Source organism: Oratosquilla oratoria, chromosome 18, assembly GCF_046742065.1.
Source record: "Oratosquilla oratoria isolate Oo_2021 chromosome 18, ASM4674206v1, whole genome shotgun sequence".
NCBI classification, from domain to species: Eukaryota; Metazoa; Arthropoda; class Malacostraca; order Stomatopoda; family Squillidae; genus Oratosquilla; species Oratosquilla oratoria.
Window position 1 is genome coordinate 53,335,982 of NC_134794.1, and position 12,409 is coordinate 53,348,390.

The following is a 12,409-nucleotide window of genomic DNA, read 5'->3' on the forward strand; positions in this document are numbered from 1 at the left end:
CCTCCCATCCCTTTCTCTCCCCATACTCCCCCTCCCCCTTTCTCCCCATACTCTCCCTACCCCTTTCTCCCCATACTCCCCTACCCTCCCTTTCTCTCACCATACTCCCCCTGCCCCTCTCTCCCCATACTCCCCCTCTCCCCATACTCCCTTTCCCCATTCGTCCCTCCCCTCTATCCCCATACTCCTCCTCCCACACTCTCCCCATATTCCCCCTACCCCTCTCCCCATATTCCCCCTACCCCTCTCCCCATATTCCCCCTACCCCTCTCCCCATATTCCCCCTACCCCTCTCTCCCCATATTCCCCCTATCTCCATACTCTCCACCTCTCTCCATACTCTCACTCCCCCTCTCTCTTCCCATACACTCCCTACCTTCCCCTATTTTTCGCCCAAATCCCATCATTCCCACTCCCCCATCTCCACCTCCCCATTGCCCAGCAACTCACGGATTCCCACGCGGAGCTGAAAGCAACTTCACCTCAAAAAGATTTCCCCCAAACTGCCTGAACCTCGTGGATTCCGCCAACCCTCCACCTTCTCCTGAACCCTCCACCTTCTCCTGAACCCTCCACCTCCTCCTGAACCCTCCACCTCCTTCTCACCCCTCATAATCAGTAACCTCGCTTCCACCTGAACCTCTTTAACCTCCTTCCTTCGTCGCAGCACCTACTCCACCTTCCCAACCTCCTCTCTCCTCCCCCAAAGCAATCACCTCTCTTCCTTCTCTTCCTCCTCGTTTTCGTTATCGTTATCCTCCTCTCCTTCTCCATGTCTCCCTTGTCTTCCTTCATGTGCCTCCTCCTCCTCATTCGTCTCTTTATGTTTCTCTTCCTCCTCCATGCCTTGTCTTCCAACATCCGCCAACTCCTCCTCCTCCTCCACTTCCACGCCCCTGTCTTCCACAATCCACCTACTCCTCCTGGTCCTCCCCATTCCCCTCCGCCTCCTCCTCCTTTTCATTCACCTCGTTCTCCTCCTCCTCCTCCTCCTCTATTCGCCTCCTTCTCCACGTCCATGTCCTTGTCTTCCACCATGCGCCTATTCCTCTTCCTCTTCCTCCTCCTTCCCATTCGCCGCCTCCTCCTCCATGTCCTTGTCTTCCACCAAGCGCCTCCTCCTCCTCCTCCACCACTAACTCGCTACTGATGCGACTATTCATTCCGGCATAGTTATAGTTACTAGTTATCTACTTAGATTCTAGAACCAACGCACAAACTTAGAAGTAGATTATCTGTCCTTTTCCTGACGTATCCAATACAAAGTTTGTACATAAATGATATAAGTTGAAGGGCGTGATGATGATGATGATGATGAGGATGAGGATAGTGATGTTGATGATGATGTGATTATATTGAAAATAATGACGACGTCGAACTTTGATGACTGTGATGACAATGGAAGTGATGATGATAATGACGTCGATAATGGTGATTGTGATAATGACCGTGAAGATGGTGATGATGAATGTGATGGTTATGGTGAGGATGGTGACTGGTGTAGGACGCTGACAATATAACTTCTGCGGGATTTACAAGAAATATGTAAATATAATATAACAAAATGCAATGATGAAGACTACGAGTAAGTAAAATGGTGACAGGGTGAAATACAAGGAAACTGTGACTGTGATATTACAGATGACAGTGAACCATACATCCACCATGCTGACACCTAAGCCCCTCCCACAATCGCGGATACGATTGGATGGCCACCGCATTGCATATGACGTCACAGAGTAGGAGGAGCTTATGCCGTCGGAGGCGTGGCTTCTATGCAAAGTATATATTAAAGGGACGAGGTGGGAGATGACGGTGATTTTTAAATGATAAAATTTGAAATGATGTGACAGCGCTGTTGAGGATTGTGACACCAATTGTGTAAATGGTGAAAATGGTGACGAGTGTAACGGGTCTTACTGTAATTGTGTTTGTATCGAGAATACAGCAAGATCTCCAAAAACAGAAGAAAAAGAACGAAAGAAGGACAAAGTTGATGACCAGATTACCAAAAGAAGAAACAAGAAGGAAGAAAACAAGAATTCAAAAGGAAGTTTTACAAATGTTTTGTAATTTCGTTGATCGGGCGATATGCCTCATTGTACAACATAGTACTGTGTATTGTACTGATAACAAGGGCGATACAAACCTCACCAATAAACCTTTCAGATTCCAATCCCAGGATTTCTTTGACCTTATCGTAAACAAGTTCATCAAGAATTTTGTTCTCACTTTGAAGAACAAATGTGAACAAAAGTGTTCATTCATTCATCTGTGATGTTATAGTATGCCTACATGTATCCTTCCAACTACCACTACTGTATATCACACACACACACACGCACACACACACACATAGCATTACCCAAAGATCGGCCATATATGAGCTCTGAGCTCTCTTCTGGGAGGGAAATAGCTGTCGATCACGAGTCCAACACGTGATCCATGGATATGGTGAATCACACACACACACACACATTTGACAGACGGAGACAAAAACGAAACCCTCCTACTATAGCTCTTTTCTTGGACATATATATTACAACTAAGTAAACCCATATAAATGAAGGAACGCGCGCGCACACACACACACACACACACACACACACACGCACACACACACACATACACACACACGCGCGCGCGCGCAAATACACACACAGGCTGCCTCTGCTCATCCACGCAAGAGCAACCACGCCTGTTAAGGCCCATTTCCTGGCGGGGCCCCCCGTACATAAAACCTCCATCAAATCAGATACCATGGGCACAAACAGGCGTAGATACAGACATGCGAACAGAGAAATTCACTCAGATAAGAGCGAAGAAGAAAACGATGATGGAAAGGGTGAGATACACATTGAGAGATACAAGGGAAGGGAAGAGGAGGAAGAGGTGGAGGAGGAAGAGGTGGAGGAGGGAGAGGAGGAGGAGGAGGAGGGAGGGGAGGAGAGGGAGGAAGAGGGAGGGGAGGAGGGGAGGAAAGGAAGGAGCGGAGGAAAGGAAGGAGGGGAGGAGGAGGAGGAGGAGGAGGAGGAGGAGGAGGAGGAGGAGAAGGAAAAAGGAAATGTTAAATAAAAGTGATAAAGAGGAGGAAGAGGTGAAAGAAAATTGTAAAAAATTGTAAAAAAAGACGAGAAGGGGAGAGGAAAGAAAGAGTTTGAGAAAGAGGTGAATGAGAAGAATGGAGGGAGGAAGGGGCAAGGGAGAAGAGAAAGGAAAAAAGGAAGGGATAAAGAGAAAGGGAATGGAAGGGAGAGGGGAAAGTGAGAAAAAGGGATAAAGGCAGAGGCCGGGAAAAGGAGGGAGAAGAGGAGGGAGAGAAGGAGAGGGGAATGGGGTAGCGAGGGAGTGAAGAAGGAGAGATAGAGAGAGAGAGAGAGAGAGAGAGAGAGAGAGAGAGAGAGAGAGAGAGAGAGAGAGAGAGAGAGAGAGAGAGAGAGAGAGAGGAGAGAGAGAGGGAGAGAGAGAGGAGAGAGAGAGGGAGAGAGAGAGGAGAGCGAGAGAGAGAGAGAGAGAGAGAGAGAGAGAGAGAGAGAGAGAGAGAGAGAGAGAGAGAGAGAGAGAGAGAGAGAGAGGAGAGAGAGAGAGAGAGGAGAGAGAGAGAGGGAGAGAGGAGAGAGGAGAGAGAGAGAGAGAGAGAGAGAGAGAGAGAGAGAGAGAGAGAGAGAGAGAGAGAGAGAGAGAGAGAGGAAGAAGAAGAGCGACAGAAGAAATGATTCCTTCGTAGAGCGAAGAGTGCTCCCGAGACCTTGCCGACTTCGAGACCACTTCGACGGCCGCCAAGACGCCGAAGAGGACGAAGACAGAGGACAGACTCCATCGAACTCATCAAAGGGAATCTGACCTAAAGAGGAACAAGTAATTCCTCCTCCAGGTATAGGAAGAGCCCCCCCCCCACGGACAAACGGCACTCCCCCCCCACCCATCCTCATACACCATTGAAGACTGATTCATCTCTTGTAAATGTTCTTGGAATGTTTTCCCTTCCCCTTTGTGTTCTCTCTCTCTCTCTCGCTCTCTCTCTCTCTCTCTCTCTGTGTGTGTGTGTGTGTGTGTGTGTGTGTGTGTGTGTGTGTGTGTATGTGTGTGTGTGTATGTGTGTGTATATGTGAATGTGTGTGTATATATGTATGTGGGTGTATATGTGTATGTGTGCATATATATGTGTGTGTATGTGTGTATGTGTGTGTATATATGTGCGAGTGCGTGTGTGAGTGCGCGCGCGCGCGCGTGTGTGTGTGTGTGTGTGTGTGTGCGCGCACACGCACATACATGTGTGTGTATGTTTGGGAACATTTACATGCAAGCATGCAACACACACATTCAATTTCATTTGTTTCTTTTGCCATCATATAACCTAAACTATACAATGGGAAGTTTAGTAGTAGTAATAGGTAACAGGTCCCCACCCTCTCAATTAGCCCAGATACAGACTAGTAGAAAGTAGAATGAATGAACTTCTGTATTAGGCTTCATTAAAGTGAAATAATATAACATACAAAAGGGTAATCGTAGTCGTAGTAGTAGTAGTAATAGTGGTAGTAGATGTAGTGGTAGTAGTAAACAATAATAATAGTATTAACAACAACTACAACCAGTATCCATGCATCCTGACCACCTTTCTAGCCACCAGCACACACCACAACCGAACTTGATCACCAACACAACACAGGAAATGATTTTCACCATTTTCACCACAGATGTCATACACGTCACTTGTGCTATCACCACCACCTCTACCTCCGTACCTCTGAAGAGAGCCGGATGTTTTAGGTCAAGGAGATTTGTGACCCCCCACCCCCACTAATCCACTATCTTCCCACCCCCCTGATCCACTATCCCCCCACCCTTACTGCCCCCTACCACCCCCACTCATTACGTCATCCTTACCCAATCTCTTCATTCTTTTTCTTCTTCTTTTATCCCTCTTTTTTTTTAACTTGTCCAATTCCATCCTCTTACTCTCATTGTCACGCTACGCTCTTCTCCACCACCGTTACTCTCTCCTCCCTCTCCCTCTCTCTTCCCGAAAATCACATTACTTCTTCCTTTCCTCCACTTCCTACCCCTTCCCCTTCCTCCCCCTACTCCTGTTCCTCCTCTTCCACTCCCAGCTTTCCCCCCTCCCCCCCTTCCCTCCTTTCTTCTTTCCTAAGAGGATTTACTATCCCTTCCCTTATAACAACTCTCATCCCTCTCCCATGCACTCCTCCTCCCCCTCCTCCTTCTCCTCCTCTCCCTCCACCCCTCCACCACCACCCTCGCATGTTTCAGTTCTCTTAGTCTTCATTTCATTCCGTTTCGGTCATTTTCATCATGATGCGAACTTCAAACACTCCGGAAATCTTTGTACAGTCTATGTGCGCGCGTGTGTATGTATGTATATGTATGTATGTGCTCACGCGTTGAGATAGAGAAAGGAGAGAAAGGGGGAGAGGGGGAGACAGAGAAAGGAGAGGGGTGAGAGGGAGGGAGGGGGGGAGGAAGGGAGGGAGGAAGAGAGAGAGAGAGAGAGAGTGTGAGAGAGAGAGAGTGAGAGAGAGAGAGAGAGAGAGAGAGAGAGAGAGAGAGAGAGAGAGAGAGAGAGATAGAGAGAGAGAGAGAGAGAGAGAGAGAGAGAGAGAGAGAGAGAGAGAGAGAGAGAGAGAGAAAGAGAGAGAGAGATGGAGGGAGAGAGAGAGAGGGAGAGAGAGAGGGAAAGAGAGCGAGGGAGAGAGGGAGAGAGAGAGGGAGAGAGAGGGGGGAGGGAGGGAGAGAGGGAGGGAGAAAGGGAGAGAGGCAGAGAGGGAGAGAGGCAGAGAGGGAGAGGGAGAGAGAGAGGGGGAGAGAGGGGGAGAAAGGGGGAAGTGAAAGGGAGGAGAGAAAAGGAGTAGAGAAAGGGGAGAGGGTAAGTCTACCATTGGCCAAGTGCGTGCGCGGGCGCGCGCGTGTAAGTTATCTTGGAGAAGTTTGCAGACTGCAGTTGATATCACTCTCAAGTAATCCCACCTAGATTAACACGTTTACGGTCTTAGTTATATAAACAAATGTTTAACATGTGCCGATAGCCCATTGGTCGGTAAAGAGGCAGGTTAATCATTAAACAATAATTAACTGAATGAATATACGTATATAAAATAACATATACTCACATGATTTTCTTTTAATGAAATGCATAAATATTTAAGGACCACTATGTTCTTTCGTGTTTCGATTATTTATTATTCCCACAATAGGATTTGCATGTATACTGTACACGCAAGCATACAAGTACTGACATCTCTGGAAGCGAAACTTAAATTTGGGAGCTGCCCAGGCTTCATTAACAAGACAGTATTAATGTCTGTTCGTCTGTCTGTCTGTCTAATATGTCTACCTGCCTCTCACCTCAGTCCCCCCTACACTCTTACTCCTTCTCCCGTAGAACCATAACATTCCTGTACTCCTGAACTCCTAGACACTCCTCCTCGCACTCTCCACTCCCATTTTTTGTAAAGGTGGCGGCACTCTACGCTAGCATGCTACTTGTTTTTGCTACTCAGTTCGAGTAGAAACGACTTCGGTTACGATCTTTTGTTTCTTAAACTTTCCAAATGTCAAATTACTCTTGCGTCAGTCTCGCCAATGAGAGAGAGAGAATGAGAGAGAGAAAATGAGAATCAATGAGAGAGACACACACATACAGAGAGAGAGAGAGAGAGAGAGAGAGAGAGAGAGAGAGAGAGAGAGAGAGAGAGAGAGAGAGAGAGAGAGAATGAGAGAGAGGATGTGTACAAACTTACATTCAGGAATGTGTTTGGGCACAAGCCTTTACGTTCTGCTCCTCTTAAATCAACGAGTTTATAATAGACACACTTGCCCACATTCCCACACCCATGGGCGGACACAATCCCCCTTCATAATGTCATTATCATCATGACAATAATCATCTCAAACAGACGATTCTCACGATCAAGCATCAACCAATTTTCTTTTCTCATTTTTTTTGTTCAAAATTGAGGACATCAATTCGTGAGAGGAAAGTAGATTTCCTCTCTTCCGACACTTTCTGAAATTTCCTCTCCTCATCCAGCCGGCACACTAGGCTAACATGCTACTTGCTTTTGCTATTTCGTTAGATTAGATACGGATTCGGTTACCATATTCTAGACCTCGATAAGAACGTCTCAAGAGAGTGTCTAACATTCGTATTCTAGATTCAACTTTTCTTAGTTCGTCATTCAGCTACTCACTATGTGACGCACGAGAAATTTGACATTTGGGAATTAAAAAAAAAAAAGAAAGAAAAAAAAAGGTTAAACCGAAGTCGGTTCTACTCAAACTGCGTAACAAAAGCAATTAGTATGCTAGCGAGAAATGCTTAGTGTGACGCCACCTTAGACTACGCCTCCGACTACCCACTTCTTCTCAAGCTGACCGTTTCATCCAAGCTTATTAACTCACACACTTATTCCTATAAACTGTATCTAACATATAAACTAAGGATATATACATACCAAATTCGGTTTGAATAGACCATTACCCGACCAGACTAGCCTTAACAGGAGTGTGTATTGTAGCATTACAACGAGATATAAATAAAGTGAAAACTGAAATGGACACATGAATTTATGATCACTTGCATATATTCGCGAGTACAAAAATATCCAAAAACATATACACAGGCATATTGTGTATGCATATACATAGAACTATATTTCTATGTACAAGTAGATATGTATACTGACCCAAATGTGTATGTGGAATACATATTCTTATTGTGGCTTATATCTTCCACTTACCGATAGTTATGTTCGTCATAAACTGAGGTTTGTTTCACACGCATCGACTTTTCGCCGTGCTCCGTCCACAACACGACGTCGTGCTCTCAAATAACCATGAGCGTCTATGGACGCTTTCACACGTGGTCGTGATGTGTGAGAGCGTCCATAGTCATCTATGGTTATTTGAGAGTACGATGTCGTGTCGTGGACGGCGCACGGCGAAAAGTCGATGCGTGTGAAACGAACCTAAGCACTTTTCTCAGACCTCTTCATTCCAGAATCACAGTACATAGAGCACCGGTGCGGCGAGTAACGTGGTTCAGGCGTCCCCTTTAGGATCTTTTTTTATTCTATTTATTTTATTTATTTCATTTATTTTCTTTATTCATTTATTTATCTATTTGTTTACTTATGTATTCATGTTTATAATAATGAAGATTTTTATCAGAACGCTCCCGATATATATATATATATATATATATATATATATATATATGAAGGTGGAAAAAGAAGTCACGGGTCTAGTTCCGAGTTTCTGAGTTTATTCCTGACCAGTTTCGTTCTATGTTTCTTCAAAAACATAGAGCGAAACCGGTCAGGAATGTACTCAGAAACTCGAAACTAGGTCCGGGACTTCTTTTTCCACCTTCATCAACTTGTCACAATGTACCAGCATACAAAGGATTACAAAGGATTACAAAGGCGGAGCACGCCAACAGGAGACCTTTTAGTTCATATCTAGGTCGGATGCGAAAAATAATTGTAAAAATAAAAAATTAACAAATGAAAACTATAATAATGTAAATAACAAAGAAAATAATAAACAAACAGGCAAATAGCAAACTATAACGAATTGACACATAACAAATAATAAATGAAAATCAAAAGAGACAAATGATAACAAAACAAAAACAATATGAAATAAATCATAATCATTACAGCATCTTGCTGGCAGCCTTGATTTCATAATTACGTTTTGCTGTGCGCGTATTCTTTTTAACCAGTTTTGCCATATCATTACATTTTGATCAAAGGTGTGTCTCCCCGTTTTTTATTCTTATGTAAAGTCCCCTTTTCATTCTGATATCAAGTTTAAACCAGTCCGTCATCCATTTGGGAGTATTACTATTCTTTCGTATTGACTTGAGGGGATTTTTTTTTTATCTATCTATTTATATTTGCATTTAGAAATTAAACCATTAGGTTACTATACACTTCGTCCAAATCGCTAAATCTGGTTGTTGACCCCGTGCCCACAAGTGACCTAGCTTAAGGTCCGCATACCTTTCGTGACCCGATTACTGACCGCGCTAATGACGTCCCGTAAGTGATCAAATATCTCGTATAGTTTCTCGTCTTGTCAAAATTGGCTCTTCTGAAGTACTTTTTTAATTGTACCCATATAAAATATATTGTTTCTTGATGATCACTAGAGCCTATATATATATATATATATATATATATATATATATATATATTTATATATATATATACACACACACATGTATATCCCTTACTTGGGGGGTAGTTTTGAAGGTCTCTAGAAAGGTAAACAAGATGTCTGAAACTAAGGTCAGAAATTCGTTACTGAGGTGATCATACCATAAGGGCAGCATTATGAAAGCGTTCTCTCCCCCCTCCTCTCTCTCTCTCCCTCTTTCTTGTTTACATACGCCAATGACCCAGTTTCCTGAACAATCGGCTTAGGCACAGGTGGATGACGGGATGACACAACCGCGAGAAGAGAAGAATCTGGTCATCCAGCCAATCCTTCATCCTTACCTCCGCCACCTCTTCCTCCTCCTCTGCCACCATCACCACCTCCTCCATCACCACTACCTCCTCCTCCTCCTTTACCTCCTCCTCCTCCTCTTCCTTGGGCCAAGCGATCTCGTCCCCAACTTTTGATGAAGTTGCAGCCGAGTCAGAAAATGGTGTTTTGTACAGACCCCACCACCACCACCACCCCCACTCCCTCCCTCACGCCGCCGACCTTGGATGGGTTTCCGCGTCTACAAAAACGATCTTCCTGCTCTCATCAGCGCTTCTAGCCCAGGTGGGCTGACCACGGCCGTGTTTGGGAAGGAGGGAATGGATGTGAAGAAATGAGGAAGGAAGGAAGGAAGGAGGAAGGGTGGATGGGAAGGGAAAAGGAAAGAAGAAAGGGAGGGAGAGAGGAAGGGAGGAGTGAACGAGGAAGGGAAGAAAGGGAAGGAAGGAAAGAAGAAAGGGAGGAAGTAAGGAAGAAGGTAAGGGAGAAGGAAGGAAGAAAGGGAGGGAGGGAGGAAGGAAGGGAGGAAGCCAGGAGGATGGGAAGAAGGGAATGAAAGAAGAAAGGGAGGAAAAAGGGAGGAAAGAAGGAAGGAAAGAAGAAAGGGAGAAAGAAACAAGGGCAGGGAGAAGGAGAGAAGAAAGGGAGGGAAGGAGGGAGGGAGGGAAGGAAAGAAGAAAGGGAGGGTGGGAGGAAGTAAGTTAATAATAAAGAGAGGGAGGAAGGAGGGGAGGAGAGGGAGGAAGGGAGGGAGGAATGGAAGGAAGGAAAGAGAAAAGGAAATAAGAAAGGGAGAGGAAGGAAGGTATGAGGGAGGAAGGGAAAGAAGGAAGGTAGAGAGAAAGGAAGGAAGGGGAGGAAGGGGAGGAAGGGGAGAAAGGGGAGGAGGGGAAGGAGGTAAGGAGAGAAAGGGAAGGAGGGAAGGAGAGGAAGGAAAGGGAGAAAGAAAAAAGAGAGGGGGAGAGAGGGAGGAGGGAGGGATGAGGAAGGAGGAAGGAAGGTTGGACGATGGGAGGTTGGAGGATGGGAGGAATGAAGGAAAGAAGGAGTGGAAGGGGAGGAAGGGGAGGGAGGAGGAAAGAAGAAAGGGGGGAAAGAAAGGAAAAAGGAAATAAAGAGTCGAGAAAGAAGATAATGATGGAAATTAAGGAGGAGGGAAGGAAATAAGGAATGAATGAAGGAAAAGAGGAGATGAAGAAGGAGGTACGGAGGAAAAGACTAGGGATGAAAGAGGGAAGGAAGGAAAGAGAGAGGAAAAAGAAGGAAGGAGAATGGAAGGATGGAAAGAATGAAGGAAGTATAGGACGGAAGAAGGAAAGATGGAAGGAAAGAATGAAAGAGGAAAGGATGGAAAAAGGAGGGAAAGGAGAAAGGAAGGAAGGAAGGAAGGAAGGAAAGAAGGAAGGAAGGAAGGAAAGGAGGAAGGAAGGAAGGAAAGGAGGAAGGAAGGAAGGAAGGAAGGAAGGAAAGGAGGAAGGAAGGAAAGGAGGAAGGAAGGAAGGAAGGAAGGAAGGAAAGGAGGAAGGAAGGAAGGAAAGGAGGAAGGAAGGAAGGAAAGGAGGAAGGAAGGAAGGAAAGGAGGAAGGAAGGAAAGGAGGAAGGAAGGAAGGAAAGGAGGAAGGAAGGAAGGAAAGGAGGAAGGAAGGAAGGAAGGAAGGAAGGAAGGAAGGAAGGAAGGAAGGAAAGAAGGAAGGAAGGAAGGAAAGAAGGAAGGAAGGAAGGAAAGGAGGAAGGAAGGAAGGAAGGAAGGAAGGAAAGGAGGAAGGAAGGAAAGGAGGAAGGAAGGAAGGAAAGAAGGAAGGAAGGAAGGAGGGAAGGAAGGAAAGAAGGAAGAAGATATTAAGAAAGACTTCTTCATCATAGTCCTTGAAAGTATTCAGAGTATCTTCCGCCGAGAAACGCTTCGCCACGACCTTTACTCTATGTGCCCGGTGTGCCGGGGTCGCCAACTGGCATTGGACCCCAATTCGGTAATGCAACTTGCGAAACAAGAGTGTTACCCAATAGAATACCCGTCATATAAAATGTGTATTCCTTCCCTCTTTCTCGCACTTTTTCTATCCCTCATTCTCCCCCTCCCTCTCTCTTTCTTTCCCTCTCCCTCTCTCTTTCTATCCCTCTCTTTCTCTCCCCTCTCTCTTTATCTACCACCTCCCTTTCTCTCCCCATCTCTTTCTCTCCCCATCTCTTTCTCTCTCTCTTTCTCTCCCCCTCTATCTCTCTTTCTCTCTCCCTCTATCTCTCTCTTTCTTTACCCCCTTTCTCTCTCTCTCCCACCCCTCTCTTTCCAGTGACGATCTGGCCACGCGCAGGAACTGCAGACAATTACATAACAGAATCGAACTAAAGAGTCTAAAATCCTATTGTGTGTCTCCGGCTTACCCCTCCCCTCCTCCCCCTCCATCCCTCCTCCATCTCTTTCAACGTGGCGACGCGCTTCACGAACATTATTCTGGCTAAAGAAGAGTGATTTTTAACCCTATGAGGTGACGGTCCACGGAATGAAAGAGGGACCACCCAATCGAGACCCCTTCTGGTGTAAGATCCTGTTCACACTAACGGTTCAAACCGCCGCGGTTTAAACCACGGTGGTTTAGTTATAGTCTAAGTCAGTTGAGGCGTTTACACAGACACACAACAGCGCTGCTGTTTTTTTTTATTATTATTATTAAGCGAACCGCCACGGTTTCCGCGCGGCTCAGACCGCTAGTCTGAAGAGGGGCGAAGTTTGCTTACTCACCCGAATAAAATCGCCCGTTTTTAGCCAGAAAACGGTCAATAAAAGGCGGTCACCATATTGAAGGTGGGGTGGGAGTTTGAAGACGCATTTACTCTGCGTCTCAGGTTATGCAATCCTCATTGGCTTTTGACCTCCAAACCTCTCGAGTTGTGGCTA